Consider the following 22,612-nt stretch of genomic DNA (forward strand, 5'->3'; position numbering starts at 1 on the left):
TTTCCAAAATGATAATTAGTGAAGAGAAGACATATAAAGCTGTCAGGGCACAAGAGTTATTGCCACTGATGCTCCTTGTCAAAATGTAGATATTATTTATCTGAGGACATTAATTATGGATGGCTTTTTAAAAGTAGGTTAATGGATAATTTCCATTGGCTATCTCTTATAAGAGAGATCAAGAACCATCACAATGAGCTGGACTACCATGTCTTTGGTATTTGCATTTCAGGTGTGACAAGGTTATCTCAAGATCTTAACAGTATGGCAAATTTGACACTTGTCATGAAATTAATCTCAGTGGATCTATTTCCTAATCTATTCCTAGTTCTGTCAGTACAATCGTTCTAAAGCATATTGGGCTCTAGTTGACCAATTTTATTTCTGATATTTTAACTCATAAATTCAACCTGCAAGAAACTCTTAAGGGCCAAATAATATTTCACACACAGTTAAATTAGGAGCTGGGGAGACAGTACAGGGGTGAAGGCACGTGCTTGACATGTGACCAATCCGAGGAGAGCCTCAGCTCTTCAGATGGCTCCCAAGCAACGCCTGGAGTAAACTGAACAGTACCAGATGTGACCAGACCATCAACCCCAATCGACACACACAGGTAAATTGCCTACTTCTGTCAGATTGCAAATGTTCTATTTTTCTGCAAAACTTTGGCAATTGGGCACGAGATGTAGCTATGAAATGGCAATTTATAATTTCAAAAATATTTGAATATAGATTTATTAAAACCCTCAGACTTCAAATTAACATGAAGATACCTTTAAAGTATTATAATCCAATATATCCATATATTTATATATTATATAAAACATAATAACATATATATTAACACAAACTTCCAACAGGGACTGTTTTCACCTCATTCAAATCCATTCTCATTCAGGGGTTCTTCTCAAGTAGCTTCATGGGGTCTACAGGTCGGTCCCACTGGCCACTGGCTCTGTGCTAGGACCTGCAGGTGAGATGATGCTCAGCCTGGAGGTCATTCATCTGAGCACTGCCCCGGTGCCACAGGGGCATGCCCGGGATTGCTCCTGGCACTGTGTGATGTGGAGACTGAGCTTGGGTCCGACACCTGCCTTCCGCACACCATAACTGCTGTACCATCTACCAATACCAACGCTTCCTAATGCTTCAATAATTATGGTCATCAATCAGATGCACTTCATTTAACACCTAGGTTATGTTTGCACACAATATTCCCATATTTTTCTCCCACCCATATACACTCTCTCTCTCTTCTCTCATTTTTCTGTATAAAGTGAATATATTTCCGTCAAATGCAAGGTTGAATGTAGAACTTTTAAGTGCCAGAAAAATTATGTGCGAAGTGAAAACTTGAGAGTGATATGAATACTATGTTTTGATACATGCGATTTGATGTGTCTAATCGTACAAACTGCTGAAAGGTATAGATACCTATACCTACTTTAGGTGTATAATTGAGCGTTATTTTCAGAAGTGAGAGTGATCTAAAGAACACAACCTTAACAACCTGACTTCCCGTATGCTAATGTAGAGATGGAATTATGTCATAAAATACAAATAATGCATAAAACAAGAATTTCTTTATGCTCTTTGAATGGGACTGTCTTACTCCCTTAATCATAGACTGCAGCTATTTTTAAAACCAAATGTTTAGTTCTAGAGAAACCAACATAGAAATGTAAATTGTGGGACTAGAAGGAGAATGAGGACATGCCCATGATCTCTGCAGAGGTGTAGACTGTGAGCAGATGACTAAAGACATTTATATTTTACTTCAGTATTTGAGTATCACTTGTATCACTTGTTATCCCGTTGATCTTCAATTTGCTCAAGCGGGTGCCAGTAATATCTCCATTTGCTATGGAGGTGCTAAACCAGTCGATTGTGTTCCTTGTCAATTTGCATTCCACCAAAAATACATTTTGTTGTGATAGACATTTAAATCAAAATATTTTTTATTAAAATTGTATCTTCTGTTTCTCCATTGAAGATATAATTGTAATAAAAGCAATATTACTTTGATTTAAATGTATAACACAACAAAATGTATTTTTGGTGGAATGCAAATATTAAAAAAAATTTTTCCATTGAATCTCCTTGAATGTGTGAATAATTTCTGAAATAGGAAAAATCAAGGAAGGCAAGTTTTCAAGAAAATGGCATTTTTGTGTACTATACATCTATATATCTGGGGGAACAAAATACTAATAACTTAAAAAAATTACTCCCTTGGGCAGATTTAAAGCACTGTAATTTCTTCAAAAAAGTCTTTTTCTTGGTTAGCATGCTTCAGTGGCAAGTATAAGAATACAGCGGAGTGGTGAGGCCAGGTAGGGCCACGCTTAAACAAAGGCCTTTAACCTTTTCCTGATTCTTTTCTCTTTCCTACACCCCATTTCTCTAGACAGACCTTGACCTGTAACTTATTGACCCACATTGAGAAGTAGCCCAGTTTCCCTTAAATGTTCCCCCACATCCCCAAATACGCAGGGGACAGTGGTCATCCAAGATGCAATTGTGAGACTTGTTACTGTTTTTGGCATATCAAATACGCCACGGGTAGCTTGCCAGGCTCTCCAAGAGGGACAGAGGAATCGAACCCAGGTCAGCCTCGCTATCGCTCCAGTCCATAAGGTGGTATGCCACCTAAAATATGGGCATGTTTTTGGTGAAGACAGAGCTGAGTTCAAATGGCTTCTTGACCATTCTCAGCAGTGCCTCCTCACGGACAAGTTATTCAAGCTATCCCAGCTTCATCATTACAGTCCATAAAATGAAAGAATGCGTGCATTGCCCTCTTGAGATTAAAATAAGAATAAAAGGCCAAGTCTGGTGCATATGAGGTACTTGATACTAGGGGCTTCAGAATATCACTGATTATTAATCTTAATTATTAATGATCTTGGCGAAATCATTTTGACATGTCATAAATTTTGGTGTATAATACTGGCAGACTCATATAATAGACATTTAATCAAGTATATTTGTATATAGAATATTTGTATATTTTTCTGTGCCTGTATCTATAGTCTTTCATAAGCAACTCATTCTATTTTCAAAATAATACATATTACATTCGTTTTAATAACTTCAAGTTTATTTACTGTTATAGGTATTTTTCCCATTTTTTATCCTATATGATTTTGCAAATTTATTTCCTGCATTTTTCTGTGTACAAACAACAGTTTTGAAAGATAGAGTTTATATGTTTGCTTTATATATAGTCATAGATTTAAATCCCAAGTTCCACATCCAGAACAAAACAACAAACGATCACTTTATGCTGATGTTGTTCAGTCTGAAAGTGTTCTTCCAAATGAGTCATCTGCCTGTACGATTTTAGATAAAACATCAGTCTGGATTCATCTATAGGACTCTGCAAGCCATCATTACTCAGCGGTTGATAGCACATTTTCCCAAATGTAAATCTATTTCAGTACATTTTGGAAAACATTATTGCAATCACATTTTATAAATCAAAAAATTATTTTTTAATTATAACTATACCAGGATCTTGTTCTCAGTGTATCTGTTGTATCCACAATTCCCTGACATAGATGTTATTAATTAAAGACTGAATCATTGGACAATAAGGTAAGAATTACAGGAGTTTGCAAACACTAAAGTACTTGCTTTTGAAAAATTGAGCTCAGTTAATGCTTTCTACCCCATCTCCTAATGTCTCAGTGTATACTAGGTATGCTATAGATATATTTTAAAAAAGGAGTTTCCAGGGCAATTTTCCAAAGAATACTTAAAAAAATACTTCTTGGGATAAATATTTCCCTGTCACTCAATACCTAAATCCTTTGGAGAGAAGATAAAGAAGAAAAAAATCAATGCCTTGCCACATGGCAAGTGGAGATTTACTCTCTCTTCTGAATTTTATTGGTGTGTTCCTCATCTGCCTGACAATTTGAGGGAACAGGGGACCTTCTCTAGATATATTAAAGCACTCCTGTGGTGTGATTAGTCATCCTGCTGCGTTTGTTCTTGCGAATTAGTGCTGGAAAGTTATTATTCTGCTTATGTACTTCAGTTTTAGGAAATATGAGGACTTTGGACTTGAAATGCATTTTGTATCTGGACTTATGTTCATGTTACTTGATTAAAAAAATCTTGCATGTGCAGTAGCACAGATCATGCTTCCCCAGGTGATCAAAAATGCTCAATTTGGGGGTGGAGGGGTTAATGCCTTGGTGGAAACTGGGGAAGGTTTCTCTTTGTTGGCTTAATGTGGTAGACTTTGGGGGTAGTTGGAAATATTGCATCATTTTGTTTCCAGAAACCATGGCAGTGGTTGACTAGATCAGATTAGGAAGCTCTTGTGTAGAGTATCTGTTGGTTAGTGAAGTTCTGCCAAGGAAGATAGGTGTCACAGTACTGAAGATAATATGAGAGTTCCTTTTCCCCCAGTTATAGGAATCCTACGTTCATTTGTACGAACAAAGATAATTACTGTGTAAAATTATTTATAGTGAGTGTCCAAAATTTATATTATTACTACGCTTTGCATTTACTATATAATTTAGAGCTCAAAACTTGCTCACATATAAATTTATTCCATACTATATATAACCCCCCTGAGGTTCACTGAGGTAGTAACTATAAGACTTGAATTGTGACCAAGACTTAACTAGCCCCCAAATGGTATAGTCGACTTTTATGACTTTTATACCACCCCCAAAATTAAACAATATTTTGTTCATTTCTTTACTGATGTGTATTGGTCCAGTACACCAGGGTCCATTTCAGGATATATTCTGAATCAGTAAACAATATGGAATAATAGACAAGAAAGTCAGTAGCTTCTGATAATGTCCAGTCTATATTATATAAAGATAGTTTTAAGAAATGGTAGTTCTAACTAAGGTAACTTCAGATTTTGTCACTGGAATTTCCAACTGTATTTGTTTTTTGTTTTTATTTTCTTTCTTTTCTTTTTTTTCTGTTTTGTTTTTTTTTTCAACTGTATTTGGATAGTCTGTGGTATGAACTCATTTTGGGTTAGGTTTTAGAAATATATGAGATATTTTGAATTAAAATTCATGTGTAAGTATTGGGGGGTTTTCTCCACCATTAACTCACATAAAACTCAAGAAAACTAAGGAACCCAACTGCGGTTTCTGAGCTAGCAACCCAGGAAAATCCTCCAGCCTATTAAAACTCTCAGCCTGTTGATGAGGACCTGAAATCAACACTCACTGCAATTGGCAATAGAAGTTAAGGAAGCACTGTCCAGTGCAACTGTGCAATCACTAGACAAGAGTTATCACCAACTCGAAGAAGAACTGATTCCTATGATGACAGATTTTATACAAAATGGATTGAAGGAACTAAAGAACACCATAATAAGGCATAATAGAATTTCACTAGCTGAGAACCACATTGATGAACTAACTTGAAGACAAAATACAAGTCAGCATTGATAAGGGAGTGGAAAAAATAAAAGAAACACATGGAAGAGAATGTAAGGTATTTAATAGATAAGAGCAAGAAGAATAATACACAGTATAGAATTACCAGAAGGAAAATGAAAAGGGAAAAGAGAAGAACAGGTGGTTGGAGAGATTATAGCTGAGAAGTGCCCCACTCTCTGGAGGAAGGCTGATGTGTAAGTACAAAAGGCCCAAAGAGTACCACGTAAAATAAATCCCAAAATAAAATATTCCAAAAGCCAAGACACATAGTAATCAAAATGTCAAAATTCAAGAGAGATTTATTTCTTAAAAAGTCAGGAGAGAAGAGAAGCATTCAATAGAAGGGGAATGACATAATAACATAAGAATCACAATTGATCTCTTGTATGAAATGGTACAAGAGAGACAAGAGTGAAATGGTATATTCAGATGACTCACTGGAAAAAAAACTTTCAACCTAGAATTTACTATCATGCTAAGCTCTCATTTAGATGGAAAAGAAGAATAAAGAAATTCTCAGACAAACACGAGCTGACAATATTTGCTATAACTAAACCAGTCTTAAATAAATACTTAAAGATCACTTATGTAAACTAAGCAACTAATTTTAGAAGCAACAATTCCACACAATAAAATAGCAAAAAATCCTTAATACCAATGATTTCTTTGAATGTCAATAGGCCGAACTCTCCCATCAAAAAGTATAGAATGTTGGGATGGATTAGAAAACAAAATCCATTCATTTGCTACTTACAAGTATCATATTTAAAATCACGAGATAAGCATAGGATCAAAATGAAAGGATGGAAAACTATCATACAAGCCAATAGTAGCAATGTAGCACTGTAGCACTGTAGCACTGTCCTCCCGTTGTTAATCAAATTGCCCGAGTGGGAACCAGTAACGTCTCTATTGTGAGACTTGTTATGCTTTTGGCATATCAAATATGCCAAGGGGAGCTTGCCAGGCTCTGCCATGTGGGCGAAATGCGCTTAGTAGCTTGCCAGGCTCTCTGAGAAGGATGGAGGGATTGAACCCGGGTTGGCTTCGTGCAAGGCAAATGCCCTACCCACTGTGCTATTGCTCCAGTCCTATAGTAAACAAGCCAATTGTAAACAGAAGAAAGCTAGGACCAGAAAAATCGCATTCAATCTAAAGAAAATAATTGGAAATAAAGATTTAACCCAGTTATTCAAAAGTGTTTCAATCTATGTAATCAATTAGCTAATATCCTACATCAGTAAAAGGAAAGATTAAAGATAATATAATCATATCAATCGATGCAGAGAAAGCCTTTGTCAAGATCCAACATCCATTTGTTGGATAAAAACCCTCAACAAAATTGGAGTTATATAAGCCATCCTTGAGGCACTAAAGGTTATAACAAGTCAGCCAATATTGTTATTAATGGTGAAAAACTGAAAGCATTCCCTTTATGATCAGGTAGAGGATGTCCACATTCTCCACTTTTATTCAACATTTTAGTAGAAGTATTACAACAGCAATCAGACAAGAAAAGAAAATTAAGGCAGTTCAGATTGGAAAAGAAGAATTCAAATTATCTCTATTTGTACATGACACAAGAACACAATATTATACATAGAAGATCCACAAGATTCCACGGAAAGCTCCTGGAAACAATAAACCAACACAACAAAGTGACCAACTACAAAGTCATTACACAAAAGTAAGTCTCATTCCTCTATACAAAGAATGAATCAGAGGAGAAAGAGATCAGAGAGTCCATTCTATTCAAAATAACATCCAGGAACATCAAGTAACTAGGAACCAACTTAATGACAGAGGTGGGAGATCTATACCATAATAGCTACAAAAAAACACTTAATATAGAAATAGAAGAGCTTAAGAAATGGAAAAATATCTCATGTTCTTGGATGGGAGAATCGATATTGACAAAATGCCCATCCTACCTAAACTACTGTATAGATTCGAAGAAATCCTTATTTAAATTCAGACAACATTCTTCAAGGACTTAGAATAATCCATAATAAAGTTTGTATAGAATTATAAAATATCCCCAATAGCCAAAGTCATACTGAAAAATAAGAAATGGGGTGATCTCATTACCTAACTTGAAACTATATTGTAAAACCAAACTGATCAAAACAATATGGCACTGGAATAACTTTTGGCTACCTGACCAATGGGTCAAAATAGAATACCCACATTTTGACCCCAAGCTGTAATGGTCCAAGAAGCAAAGACACTTAAATGCATAGAGATTGGTATTCACAAGGGGATTTAGATTGTCTGTGCTTTAAGTTCAAAATTATATGTAGAAAAGTAGTGAGTTTCTTAATTATGAAGTAACTTATCTGGACACCCCCAGATAGTCATTAGCATAGAATGGGAAAGAAAGAAGACCTTTGAATTCCCTCTTTGGTCCTTCTGTACTAATCTGTGTCTTTAGAACACAACCATATATTTTGGAAATATTATAGCACTGTGTCTCAGAACATAAAATCAGATAGATATGAATTCTATTCAGTTCCTTACCTGTTAGTTATATACTACTGGGCAAATCACAGACCTTCCTAACTCAGTCTCCTGAGGAAGATCATCCAAATATGACATTCTAAACTTCAAAGGGTCGATTAAAATATTAATTAATGATATAAGAATATGGGTTAGCTTTTTAAGAATTTAATAAAAGATGCTTATTTTGTTCAATTGTAACATAACACATTTTAATTCTTAATTATTTATTTCTTACAATCTCAGAACAGTTTTGTGCAAGATAAAAAGAAGTATTGGCAATAAAAAGCATAGTTCTTTTCCAGTCTGAGAGAAAAAGTACTTTAGACGTGGGATACTGATTTTATCTGCAAACATCACTGTCATATGTGTGAAACTTCATTTCAAAAACAAATTAACAAGGTTCAATTATTACAGGAATATAATTTTAAATGTCCTAATTTCACATTTATTATTAGAGACAAGAGCCTTGAATTTTGGATTTACAAAGTAGTAAATTAATGATCTGATTTCTTCACCATAGATTCAGAATAAGAATATGTATAACAGCCAGCACTCTAATCAAAATGAAATTACATTTACTTTCAGTGATAAATTTTACTTTAAGAAATGTGTATGAATCCAAAAGAATACTAGTTTAATGCTCTAAAACAGTTTTAAATGTTTAGATGAAGTTGTAATAAAAAGAACAGCCTCTCCACCACCTTTCAGAATATCTGATATTCTGAAATATATTAGTATTTCTTAGAAAAGCAGTTTTTATTAGGGATGATTTTTTGTTTAATGAATATTTATTTATATAGTTTATTAGTGGCTCAGGATTATAATATCAGTTAGCAGTTGGTAGATTCAGAAAAAGAATTCACTTTTAATAAACTTAAAATATTTCTCAGTTTATGAAATCAAGCTATGTATATATGGTGATAACCTAATTATTGATAGATTATTGATGAGATGTGATTTTCATTATGATAAGTAGTTGGGTTTTTATTTGAACTAAATTGTGGAAAAACAAAATTGATTTATGTATAGTTGAATAGTAGGCCTAATATCAAATTTCTTATTTCAGTAAACTAGATTCAATGGAGATAATGTTTATTTTTTTGATTGACTATGTTTTTTCCTGATTTTTGAAAGGATTTGAAGTATCTTCATCAAGGAAAAATAAAAGCAAACATCAAATTCAGTCTTAGCTGCCAATCAATAGAGGTATAAAAGGAAAATATGTATTTAAGGGGTTTAGCACATGCTTGGCATATGTAAAACTCTGAGTTTGATCCTGGAATTTCATGGTCTTTAGCCAGGACCACTGTGTATTGTCGTACTTGTCACAGGCACTTCTATGCTCCCAAGCACTATCAATGAGACCACCAACATAAACACATGATCCAAACTTTAATGAATAATTTATTTTTAAGAGTTTGCTCTGGAAGCATGATGGGCAGAGAAAGGGAACCTAAGTCACTGAGACTGGCTCTGATGGTGGGTTGATAGTTGGAACATAAATGCCTGAAATTCTATTATTAATCTTTTGTAAATCATGCTGAATAAATACTATTTTAAATAAGAACTGATTGAGTAATATGTCTCACAGTGTCTACTATGAGATAACAACACAAGCTTCCCATTAGAAAGGAAAAAGGGAAAATTACATTAATCTGACATTAATCTGTCAGGGAGATTTACTGGCAGCTTCTATGTGGAAGATTTGCAGTGAATGATCCTATAACATTATTTGACATTTCTTTCAGTGAAACTATTATAAACCTAAGACAAAATGTTAAATGTTAGCTCATTGAAAGCACTACTACAAGTAAGAATAATAGAATCCAGTTATCTTTCTTATCCTCTTTAAAAAGGGAAGAATTCTAGAGACTGTAAAAATAAATGTCCCTTAGGTTAAACTTCTCAAATATCAATTGTCAAGCTTTCACTGTAACTATTAGAGATGAAAATTCAAGTTGAGAACTCTGACAAGTAAAACATTTTCTGAGATTTTTTTAATTGAAATACTCACGCATTCAAGACCTATCAATATACAAGTTATAGAGTTTACATTTTGAAATTAGAATTATGTATTAAGACTATATCAGACCATGTGCATTGCTTCACACTATCATTAATATTTATAGTTACATGAGTTATCGAAAGGATAAAAAATTATTTTGGTTTTTGTGTCACCCACAGTGATACTCAGAGCTCACTGCTGACTCTATATTCAGAGATCATGCTCGGTGGAAATTGGGGAAGCAGGTGGAGTTTTGGGGATCAAACCTTGGTCAGCTGTGAACAAGGTAAGCACCCTAACTGTTGTATTGTCTTTCCAACCTCATCATCATCATCATCATCATCATCATCATCATCATCATCATCATCATTATCATCATCATCATCATCATCATCATCATCATCATCATCATCATCATCATCATCATCATCCCATTGATCACCGAATTTCTTAGTGGTCTCAGTAACGTCTCCATTCGTCCTAGCCCTGAGAATCTAGAAACCTCTCCTTATTCGTCCTTTCCAATGGTGCCTCACTGGAGGCTTTCTCAGGGTCAGGGGAAGGAGACCTATCATTGTTACTGATTTTGGCATATGAATACACCATGGGGAGTTTGTGAGGCTGTCCCATGTGAGCAGGAAACTCAGTAGCTTGCCAGGTTCTCCCAGAGGGAGAATTAGGCTATAAGATGTCGCTTCTGGGATCTTGGTTTTATAGACTCTGCTTATTGGCCATTGGTGGGATTACTGGGTGCCGGGGGCAATCCCTGGGTGTGACCGCCTAGCTACTGGAAGATGGGGAATCTGGGCGGAAGAGGTCCAGTCCCAATCTGAGCAATTTAATTTCCAACCAAATTTAATCATTCTTAAATCAATTATATTGACATAGTGACTTAAAATTTAGGGCTGTTATTAAGAAGACTTTGTTTTTTATTTATCTACATTTTCTTTCATTTGAGAAATTCTCCCAGCAGTACGTGTACATATCTGTTTGGACCATGGGGGGGCGCTGCTAGAGGACTAGGGTGGAATTATTCACCCTCTGTCTGCCACAGCACTTCCCTGCCTACACATTGGCTAAGTGCACAGCTCATAAATATGCCCCAATTAAATTTTAATAGTGCAGCATTCTTGAGACCAGCCCAGTGTCACATCAAAAAGGAAACGAAAAGCTGGTTCACAGAATCCTCAAAATAAGGAAACAGTCTTTGCAGGATTTTCTTTTTTTTTTCTTGAGGAGGGTGGCTTAAGGGATTGAGAGCTCACACAGCACGCTCCCTCCTCTACCAGGGTTCTCTCATCAGCAGCAGCCTGTTTTTTTTTTTTTTTTAATTTATTTATTTTTAATTAGAGAATCACCGTGAGGGTACAGTTACAGATTTATACACTTTTGTGCTTATACTTCCCTCATACAAAGTTTGGAACCCATCCCTTCACCAGTGCCCATTCTCCACCACCCGTAAACCCAGTGTCCCTCCCACCCTCCCCAATCCCATCTCCCCCCACCCCACCCTGCCACTGTGGCAAGGCATTCCCTTCTGTTTTCTCTCTCTAATTAGCTGTTGTGGTTTGCAATAAAGGTGTTGAGTGGCCGCTGTGCTCAGTCTCTAGCCCTCATTCAGCCCGCAACTCCCTTCCCCCACATGGCCTTCGACTACAATGTAGTTGGTGATCGCTTCTCTGAGTTGACCTTTCCCCGGAACGTGAGGCCAGCCTCGAAGCCATGGAGTCAACCTCCTGGTACTTATTTCTACAGTTCTTGGGTGTTAGTCTCCCACTCTGTTATTCTATATACCATAGATGAGTGCAGTCTTTCTATGTCTGTCTCTCTCTTTCTGACTCATTTCACTCAGCATGAAACTTTTCATGCCCACCCACTTGACTACAAAATTCTTGACCTCCTTTTTTCTAACAGCTAGCAGCCTGTTTTTCTTCCTCTCTCTTTCTTCCATTTTGCAAATTCTCTAAAGGATCCACCGCGTCTGGAACTGCTGCGGTTTTCTTACCCTTTCACCCTCATAGATTTCCTCACCCCCATCTCATCCATAGCCTTCCCGCACAATCTAGTCCCTCTTGGATTCCTGCTGAAGTTCTCTCCATCCCTGCTCCTCCAGTCAAAGCAAAAACTTGTTAATGCTGCAGACCCAGCAACAACAACAACAAATCCCCCCCCCCAAAAAAAAAAAAACAAACCAAAAAACACCTCTCTTACAGAGCGTGGTGAGAGCCAGTGAGTGCAGAGGCCCTGAGTCATTTTTCTTAGTTTATTTGGTGTGTGGTTGTTTTTTACTCATGTCTGTCATGAGCAAAAGACCTGCTGGTCGCAAATGTCTGCTTTTCACCATCTCTGAGGAAAGGGAAGCAAAGGCAGAACCGGCTTGGTGATGCTTCTCTGGCAAGATTTATGTGCAGGATCCGGATGAGCGAGGACCCGGTCACCCTGTACCCCCAGTGAAAACCCCAGCACCCCAGTTACTGGATTTAGACAAAGAAAAGGAAAGAGACAGAGACATTAGTCTTTGGTTAGGAGAGTTCCTGATCCCGGACCTGTACTGAGGAGAAAATGAAATCAAATAGGACCTGTGTCATCTCTATAGTGAGGCATGGCGCGAGGTTCTCTCCAAAAGCGGAATAAATACCTCTGTGGTCTCTGCTTCCGGCCAGGCAGAATATTCTGTGCCCTTCAGTGACAAGCATATTCACTGGACACCTGGGTCTCCATTGCTCTCATCTCCTCAGCTTCTGATTTGAGACTTGCCCTCTCTGATAATGCCTGTCTCCCGTTTTATACTTCCTCCCCTTCCCTGCCCACATCCACATCAGTTTTCATATATTGTTTTATAAGCCCTGCCTAACTCATATTTCTTCTCAGCTATATTGTCTTCTTTCTATTTTTTCCCCTCGATTCGCAAAAACAGTGAACAGTTTGTTGATTTCAATCCCTTTTCTGGAAACCATTCACCCTTTGCTGCCATACCCACAAATATTAGGGTATTTTCGCCCTACCTCACAAGCATTTTCATCTAATTCTTCTTGGCTGACACCTCATCCTTCAAGGTCAAGATAAATTTTTATCCTGAAGCTACTTTTCTTTCCATCTAGCTCTACAATCTCCATGGTTCTATCATCGATCCAGTCCCACGACTTGAAACATCATCACTGTGTAAAATTCTCCCTGAAGTTCACAATACATAATCTCTTCTTGGGTACCTTCAACATGCTTGTCTAAACATATCTTCGGTGTGTCCCAGACAATATAAAACTCTGGAGTTTCAAAAAAATTAACTATCATCATATAACTCCTTCTCTAAAGATGCCATCATTTTCTTTCCTGGATAGAAAATGGTCCAAGTTCATGATTCTGACAGAATTTGGAATGATCTGTTTTCTATCCACCTTCTGCTCCAAAATCAAGCCCTTATCCCTATGATTAGTCTATTTTTATGACTGGGCTTTATTCTTTTTTCCCACATTGCTGAACTCAGGTCTTTGGGGGGGTTTGCACAACCTCTCCCTTCCATATTTGGTTATAATTGCATTTTCTCAAGTAGAAAATGTCAACGAGAATGAGAATCTTCCAATCACTAACATCAGCAGACAATCCCGTGCATTCCAGTTCCTGAATGTGCTCATTTATTTACTATGTCTGGGAGCCTCACCAAGACATGCAGGTCCTCGCTCTGACCTTCTCAAGATGGTCTCCTCAGTGCCATTCACACACTCACCTAAGTCACCCGCAGGTGACTCTAAGTCTGTCACTTTTCATTACATCATGGTTCTTAATTTCCCTCTGTACATGTGTCTCTTTGTTTATCACCTGTCTGTCTCCTCCAGCTAGAATAGAATCTTGATGAACATAGGGATCATGACCCTATTGTGCCTTTTCATGTCCCTGGGACCTGTGTGTGGCCCCCGCAGGCGCCCAGCTACAGCATTTGTTGCGCTGTATTACCTTCTCCATGGCAGTGAGCAGGGGGCATGGCTGGGCCAGACTTAGCAGTAGCTTCCTAAAGCTCACCTTCTCAGACCCAAGCTTTATGTCCGTTAGGCTGCACAGTACTCCTTCTCAACTGTTTGCCCTCCCAGTATTTGGTCTTGAAAAAAGAAAGAAAAAAAACCGACAGAGATGGAACCTAACAGATTTTTACATGTCTCCGTATATAAAAAATGCCATATTATCTTTTTTCAAGGATACTCCATTTTATCACTACATTTCTTTTTAATCTTTCGGTTTCTGCTTGTAATGTTCCATTAGTTAAAAAGAACAACGATAATAACACCGCACTGATAACAAATGCTCAGAGATATGTAGAGGGTGAGTTTTGTTGCTACCGCTGTTTGTGTTACCCCTTTTCACTGAATTTATTCTGCATATGGCTATACTTAGTATTTCTAAATGAATTACGAAAACTAAGTTAATTATATCCTATGAACATCTAACTTCAGATATTTAATGTTCTATACACCATGAGGATTGTGTAATATCTTTTATTGTTGTTTTTCTTTGGTGGGGGGAGTCAAATATAGAATATTGTTCAGGGTTTATTCCTGGCTCTGTGACCAGGGATCACTCCTGGAAGTGCTCAAAGGACCACATGCAATGCCTGGGATTGAAACAGGGTCAGCCACATGCAAGAAAAGTGTTTTAAATTCTCTATTTTCTACAGACTAAAGTCTATCATTTCTATGTAAAATGTACTCAAAGGAGCAGTAAAGTGAGAGGGCATGGCTAAATTGTCTTGAGAACATGTTTCTGTAGCAAACACAGCATATTTTTTATTTGGGGAATTTTCAGTTAACAGAAGTGGAATATGTATGCTATGGTTTTTAGTGCCTCTACTTCCACTACTGCTGTCTGTTGTTTTAGGAGATTTTTTTTCTCTCCCTCCCACTTTCTTTAATTTAAAATTCAAGGTCAGAATGTCAACTTATTTAAACTACTTGAATCACATTTACAAAAAAATCATATTTTTGTTCCCCTCAAATAACTGGAAGTAACTTCTTTATTTGATCGTGTAGGCTCTTTTCCCCATAAAATGTTAGTGATTAATGTTTAAATTGCTATAATCACCAGAAAGTCTCCTGCATTTACAATTCAAAATAAGCTCATTTACTTAGCAAAATTGACTTACAAATTCATTCTGCTTTAAATACTGTCATATATTAAGTGCCAACAGATATTTAGTGAAATCAGTGTCAAGTGTCACATGTCTACAAAACAACTTACTAAGTAGTTTGCAGACCAGGTCAGGTTTCCTCAAAAGAAAAAAAGTGTTTAGCAGTCCACATTAAAAAGTGACATTACAGCTTTGAGAGGTAAAAAAAAAGGACAAATCCTAGGAAATGTGCCCAGAAGATTATGGCTCAATTATGTGGTGGTTTGCTTAGTCTTTTTTTTTTTTCTATTTGGGTCACACCCGGCAATGCACAAGGGTTACTCCTGGCTCTGCACTCAGGAATTACCCTTGGCGGTGCTCAGGGGAACATATGGGATGCTGGGATTCGAACCCAGGTTGGCCACGTACAAGGCAAGTGCCCTAGCCGCTGTGCTATCGCTCCAGCCCCTACCTAGTCTTGACTGTTCCATTCTTACTGATGATGTTTGTCTTAAAATAATTCTTCGAGAGAAACGATTTATTAAAATGCCTTGCATGCACTCCTAATAATGAGAAAAGTGGAAGTTAATTTCTAGGGTAGTGTCTGTGTGGTATGGGTATGTGTGTGTGTGTGTGTATGTGTGTGTGTGTGTGTGTGTGTGTGTGTTACTTAGTGTATGTGCTCTGAAATCAAAATATTTTGGTAATTTATTCCAAGAAAGCCAGAAAAAAAATTATGCCATGGAAAAGTTCAGTCTAAGACAGCTCAGGTTTAGCATAATGATTAGGGGAAAATTAAGAGTGGTCAAAATCTCTTAAATTTGCTAAAATAATCACAATTTATTAATATCTTTTGCTTTAGCTTATTTACCTTAAAGAGAATGAACAGTTATAAACGTACAGAATTACATGGGAGGAGCCAGTACCTCATTAAACCCCTGGCCCTGAGAATGGAAACTCTTCATTTTCACTGACAAGGCCTGTGTGAATGTCATCTTAATCTCATTTTAATCTCTCACTTACAAATCTCCTTTTGGGATGCCTTCTCTCAAAAAATATAAGTGGTCTGTAAGTTAATTGGTATTTGACTTTCAAATATCTGATAATAGCCCCGATGACAGGATGGCAATGAAGTGAATTCAGAATTTCAATATCACTTTATTTTTTAATCTCTTATTGAGATCAAGTTTTATTAACTTTCCAGGCAGCTGGGTTAAATAGATGTCAGTTATTTCTCTTTGGGATGTGTTAGACTGTTTTAAGAAACTCAGAGTCTTTTCTCACATATCTTAGACAAAATGATGAGTCCCAGATTTGCTGTGCTCCAGATGTGGATTTCTCCTGATGTCCTTGGGTCTGTGAGTGGTCCTTCCAGTCTGTGTTCGGCTGGACTGTTGGCTGCTTCTTCACGCATGGGTTCCCCATTGCTTCAGGAGCCTGACCGCTCTGTGGGCACTCTTCCCCCTAGAGAGAACTGTGTCAGGGCCAGCGGCCCAGGGCTGGGCTTTGCCCACGGTTCGAGCAGAAGCCTTGTGCTTTGGGTAGTCACTGCTCCCCACGTAGCTGTTGTTGTTCTGTTTACCAGGTTGTTTACCAAGATCACGGCTTCTCTGAAACCAGCTGCCACAAACATGTGTAGTTCAGAATCTAGAAATCACAATATTTCTGCAAAACTCACACTGTTCTAAAACAGTGGCTCAGCACGGCAATAGAAATTTAAATGACTTAGGACCAGGTACTGTTTTTGGCATATTGAATACCAATAGACTCTGCCATGCGGGCAGGATACTATCAGTAGCTTGCTGAGCTCTCCAAGAACGACCGAGGAATGGAATCCCGGTCGGCCTCATGCAAGGCAACTGCTGTCCCTGCTGTACTATCACCACCCAGGTTCAATTCCTCCATCCCTCTCGAAGAGCCCGGCAAGCTACCCGTGGCGTATTCAATATGCCAAAAACAATAACAACAAGTCTCACAATGGAGACATTATTGGTGCCCGCTCGAGCAAATCCTCGATCAAAGGGGTGACAGTGCGACAGTGCAGGACCAGGTACCAGATTGGAGGACATCCTGTCACCTCTGACTCAGCTGATGAGTGGCCTTCAGATTGGAGAGTGTCATTTAAATGTGCTTTACTACATAGGGTGACAGCAGTTGACTACAAAACTCCTTGAGCAAAATTGAATTGAAACTTTCATTTTGTTTATATTTACCCTTGCGACTTAAAATGTGCAAATGAGCACTTGGTTAAAAACATTATTTTCCCATCTTTCTTGCTCATTATAGAATCATAAATATGTTGACAGTACTCTCCATCAGGCTTGTCAACTGTTGAGAAACCTAATGCCATCTTAATGCGATTTAAATTTAATCAATGATTTGTTCTCATGCTTGCTTTTTCATTTCTTTCATCAAGATTCTTTGGCGTACCCCTCCCTCCTCTGCTTTTAAGTCACGTCTATAAAGATCAAGTATACAAGGAGAATCTACTTTATAGGACACTTAATCTATAGTTATTTTCAATTGTAAAAATTTAACAACGGCTCTGGGAGGCTGGTTGAGTTATGTTGCATTTTAAGTTCTCTAATGGAATTCTTTAAATTTGACATTTTCAGATGCCTTAAAAAAATCCAACTTAAAAAGAAAATCCAACTAAGCAATAAATTATTTTCAGCGTACTGACTGTTCTGAAGGTATCCCTTGGTATATAGGAAAATAAAAGTATGAATTTCAATGAGTTGAAAATAGATTTTTATTTTCTCTTGTATAAATAAGAAACTCAGGTTTGTACTAGTTTTTTCTATGTTGAATTATACTTTGGATATATGAGAGAAAATAGAGTTCATCATGCCTATTTTGAGAAAGAAAATCATGAAACTTCTATTATTATAAATAGTCCCAGAGATGTGAAAAGACAGAGAGAAAAGTCCTAATTATACAATTATTTTAATTGATGTTAACAACCATAGCCTCTTGTGTTTTCCTGAGTGCATTGCATATTTAAGTTACAAAGGAGTTGTTTATGTAAAAAATGACTTAAAATAGAAGAGAATGTTGAGCTGTTCAAAGTGAAAACTAGAAGTTAACCATAAACATAGTATTCTATCATAATTGATATATTAATTCCAAAACTATATGTCTCGGGTTCACACAGGAAACTGAAAACAAATTGATAGGGTTTCCAAGTTGCTGAAGTTGCTTTGTGGACAGTTGTCAGTTACAAAGTCAATGGTTTGGGTGTTAACGCTTATGAAGTATATGAAAATATGAGAACATGGTCTGGATTTAATAACGTGAAGACAACCTGAAATTCCCTTTGAAATTAGGACTCTGCAAACAAAGTATATCTTAAATAAGTATATACATGTAATATACAAACAAATATATACATATATACATACCCATACATACATAAATGCATTGAGTAATGATATATGTATATACAATTATACCTTCATTTATTTTTCATACACAAATTTCTTTATACAATCATAATACACATCTGCTTTTTAAGGAAAGTGACAATCAAATAACAAAGTAACTCATAGGAAGGGAGTCTTCTAATCTTTTAAAATCTCACTGAGGTAACATGAGATGAAAGATAAAGATAAATGACCAAAATCTCAACAATTATACTTTTTCCAGTTAGGAAACATAATTAGTCACACAATTTTTTAAAAATTTGATTTAAAGCATTGATAATGTAACTTTTATTTTTGTCTTTTGGGTTGATTTAAGACTCAGAATCATTCCCACTGTTTTTGTTGTGATGTATTTTGGTTACAGTTTCAGTGAGGTACAATTTTCATACATAGATACCACATATATACAGTGTACAATCTGATAAATTTAATGTGTGTGTGTAGCCATAGCACAGATATCAGGATGGATGTATTCATCAGATTCAGCCACTGCTCTATCCACTTTCTGATAGCTTTTAATACATCTTTTTAAAAACTCTCATCTCGTGCAACATCCCAAAACTAATATGATTCTTTTGATAATATAAATTCACTTGAATCTTCTGGAATTGTATATAAATGTTGTGATCATACATTTATGTGTGTCTTCTGTGGCATTTTTAACCATCATAAACTTTATTGATATTTTGTGAAGCAGTAATTTTTCCCATCTTATAATAAACTATTTTTTCTTTACTCTAGGTTTGTTAATTTGTCACTTAAAAATTCTGTTTTTTACCTTCACCTATTACGTTTACCTTAAAGAGATCATATACTATATCACATAGTGTTGGATATACTTAGTTTGTTTTAATTTCTTTTTCTATCTTTTGGGCTATTGCTGCTAGTTTATTTTACATGTGTCATAATTCCTTATATATATATTAGTTTCTTTGGTTTAAACATCAGTTATCTCTTAAAGATACATAAAAAATAAGAAAAAGATCCTATATTTTTGCCTGTGTTGTTATCATTTCCATCTTTCTGTGCATATATAGATCTGCATTTCTGTGTGGGAATATTTTTTTCTATTGAAGTCCTTCCCTTACTATTTTTTTGTAACATACATCTCCTAACTATGAATTCTTTAGTTTATATGTATTTAAGAATTATTTGTGTCTGAAGAAATTTTAATCTCTACCACTTTCTAGCTACAAGGCCTCTGGGTAATTTCTCTATGACTCATTTTATTCAGGTGCAAGATGGAGATAATAATTGTATCTTCAAAGATACAATTAATTACTTCAAAGAATTTTCTTTAAAATTAAGTTAATCCGTGCACATAATTCACTTGTGTAGAGCTTAATGTATAGTAAGCCTTCAATAAATATTTTTACTTGTGAAACTTCTGGATTCAAGCACTGGATAACGTGAGTGCTTTTGACTTAGCATATTATGATGTTTGTTGGTTATATAGGAAACCTAGGAAGATGCAGTTCTAAGGTGTTTGAAAAAAAATAGGCACTGCAGTGCTCTTCTGTCTTTGGGCCCAAGATGATTCTTTTAGTTCTAGTGTGCTTTTATGTGAGTTATTAAACGCATGAAAGGATAATGGAAGAAAATATACAAGTAAGCTCTCATACTCTCATACTCTCATCGTCATACTCTCAAACTTTTAGAGAAAGCAATTCTTTCCCTGGTATTCTACTGTTGTAGTCCCAACTACTGCCAAGTGCGAATATTTAGGTAAAAGATGATGGTTGACTGCTGGAGTCCGAGCTATAGTTCAGTGGGGAAAGCACTTGTGTGATACATGGCTGACACAAGTTCCATCCCTGGAACAAGATATGGTACTCGGGGCTTTACCAAGAGTGATGTCTGAGTGGAGAGCCAGGGTTAATCTTTGAGCACTGCTGGATGAGGCCCAAAAAACAAAAACAAAATTAAAAAAAAAAAAGAAAAATAGCAGACCTCATATAATTCACCTCATGGGATTAGCCAAGATGTTACTGGTAAGTAGATGGAGAGATTTTCATAAGACAGAAGGGAAGTAACTAAGTAACTAGGAAGACGTTCAGCTTTTGGAAGTTTATATTAGTTTATTCTTTTTATACTTTTGGCTCGCAGACTCTATTATAATAACATAATTCAACATTTTATTCAATCTCATTTGCAAAAAAATATACGCTTTTGTTAATGTCGGTGAAAACTGGTTTCAGAAATGTAGAAATTGGCTTAGGGTCTGATTGAAAAATCTGATTTCAGTTTCTCTTTTTCATCTAATTACTGCTTTCCTTACAACAAATTCTATTTGAGTAAAATCACCTTTGGCAAGAAAAATCATCAGTGAATCATAGGCGGTTTCAAACCTGATGATTAACTGATGTTTCTCTGAATATTTGGAGCCTTGTCACATATTCTGCCATGAATAACTTCAGGTGAAAAATACCCTCCATGAATTACCATGTTTTGCTTGAAAAGAGGGCTCTCTTTTAAATTACACTAAAGATGGCATGTCTTTTCTTGGCTTTTGTAATATCTGTGACTTGGCACAGTTTTATTTCCAGCACTTTCATCAAAGTGATTCCATGACTTGCTTTGTTGGTATTTTGGGGGAAACATAATAACAACAATGTATAGTGGACCAGGACAGTGATACATGGTTTGGAGTGTTTTCATTGCTTCAGTCCAACCTGGGTTCGATTCCCTGAGCACCAGCATGAGTAATCCATGAGGGCAGGGCCAGGAGTACAGCCTGAGCACCATCCAATGTTTCAAAAAACAGAGGATACAAATGACACAAGTTATATTATAACTTACTTGTTTTAGAAGACGTTTGTAGGATACCTTTGATGTCACAATTTTAGTACCTAAGTGGTAAATAAACTCTTCTTGCTCCTAAGTCTTTTATTTCCTTTCCGGGTGTGCAGTACACCGATTTAACAGTGGGAGATTTCCAGAGTCATGTTCCTTAGACAGGGCTGATTTTTAGCGAGAACCATTGGCACTGACCCCAAAGATTCCATTTCCCGGGGCCCCGCTGTCACTCACACTCCCAGCCGACTTGCAGGCAGGAAGGAGGCGCCTTCCCCTTAGTCCCTGTGAAAGGAGGCACCGGTGGTACAGGGAATACCCGGCACGTCAAGGGTGCGGGGATCCCAAGGTTGCAGAGGACTAGATTTGCTTCATGTAGGGGCAAAATCCTAAACTTCAGTCGTGTTTGGAAGAGCGGAAGTCGAGTTCTTGGGGCTCTTCTAGCCGGGGGTTTCCTCTGTGGCTGCTGAGGAGGAAGCGCTTCAGTTCAGAAAGTGCAGGGGACAGGGAGGAGTTCAGATGAAGTGGGGCTGGGGCGGGGCGGAAGGTGTGCAGGTGAGGTGGGGGATGGGAAGGTGTGCAGGTGAGGTGGGGGATGGGAAGGTGTGCAGGTGAGGTGGGGGATGGGAAGGTGTGCAGGTGAGACTGAGAACCAGAAGGTGTGAGTTTTGTGTGCTTGAATTTAACATTATAATATGATTTTAGAGGATCTAGTTTCTCATCTCGATTCAAGAGATAATTTTAAAATTTCTCAATGAAATCCATGTGTGGATAGGCCACTCTATGAGTTTTATCTGACAAACACAAAATTACTTCAAACGTTCAATTAGATATGGGCTTAGGAACCAAAAATCCTAGGGGAACATATGTTGCCTGTTGAGAAAATAAACGTACATATATCTTTTAAAATGTCCTTCAATTTAAGTGAATGTTCATGTGATTGATTTAGTTGTACTTGTTGAAGGACAGTGACAACATGGAAAGAAGGCTGAGCTGAGACAAACTCTGGGGTCAGTCTCAGCTGATGTCTCCAACAGTGTCCTAAGGGCTTAGAAACTAACCTTAAAATCCAGGGAACAAGCAGAGGGAATTTCTAAGAAATCTGCTTTAATCAGTAATTGTTTCATTGAGTTAAACAATAAGAGCGAGACTGAAAGAAGCTTATGTTCAAGGTCCAGTAAGAATTTATTATTAGTTCTTTCTTTTCTTTACTTTTGTTTTCTTTCTTTCTCAGATTCTCAGATTCTCAGATCTCAGTCCTGGTTCTGTGCCCAGGATCACTCTTGGTGCTGCTCTGGGGCTATTTTATACTGACTGACCAGCTGCATGCAAGGGAAGTGCAGACTCCCTGTACCACCTCTGGAGCCCCAAA

This window comes from Sorex araneus, chromosome 2 (assembly GCF_027595985.1).
Source record: "Sorex araneus isolate mSorAra2 chromosome 2, mSorAra2.pri, whole genome shotgun sequence".
Taxonomy (NCBI): domain Eukaryota; kingdom Metazoa; phylum Chordata; class Mammalia; order Eulipotyphla; family Soricidae; genus Sorex; species Sorex araneus.